This window comes from Arabidopsis thaliana, chromosome 4 (assembly GCF_000001735.4).
Source record: "Arabidopsis thaliana chromosome 4, partial sequence".
NCBI classification, from domain to species: Eukaryota; Viridiplantae; Streptophyta; class Magnoliopsida; order Brassicales; family Brassicaceae; genus Arabidopsis; species Arabidopsis thaliana.
The window spans coordinates 3,345,854-3,346,456 of record NC_003075.7 but is presented as its reverse complement, the minus strand read 5'-3'; the positions used below and the strand labels follow the sequence as shown (position 1 = coordinate 3,346,456).

General features: G+C 44.9%; 1 pseudogene across 1 annotated transcript; it reads left to right on the top strand.

Annotated features, from left to right (window-relative positions):
* Nucleotides 1–603, top strand: AT4G06530 (annotated as a pseudogene; the record flags this gene model as incomplete). Its single annotated transcript has 1 exon — nt 1–603.

Sequence of the window (603 nt, the reverse complement as noted above, 5' to 3'; positions counted from 1 at the left end):
ATGTTTAGGATAGTTTTGCATGCATGTTGCATATTTGTGTTGATTTCAGGTGATTTGGAACTGTTGACGAGCTAATTGGAAGAAGCGGACATGATCATGTCAAACCAGTCGACCCCCTGGTCGAGTAGACACTTCACGACTTCAACAGACCACTCTACCCCTTGGTCGAGTAGAAGACCTCAGCACATCATGTCACCACTCAACCCCCTGGTCGAGTACCGCCAAGAGATACACTCGATCACACCATTCGACCCCCTGGTCGAGTATCATCACCTCCACCACTTCACCTTCACTAGATCACACTATTCTACCACCAAACGGAGTACCATCATCTCTATCACTCGATTACATACTCGACTGCAAGCTTCAGAGTCTTCTTCATTTCGCACTCAACGAGACACTCGAGCACAAGGAAGAAAAGAAGACTCCAGCTTATCACTCGACCTCTCAATCGACCACCTAGGTCGAGTACAGTTCTTAATCCGTCTCAATACTGCGTCGTTTTGAGTATTAGGGTTTCGGAATATTTTGCTATAAGTAGCATGTACTTTACATTTTCGAGGACAAGTTTTTATCTAAGTTTTATTCCGCAGACACTGTGTT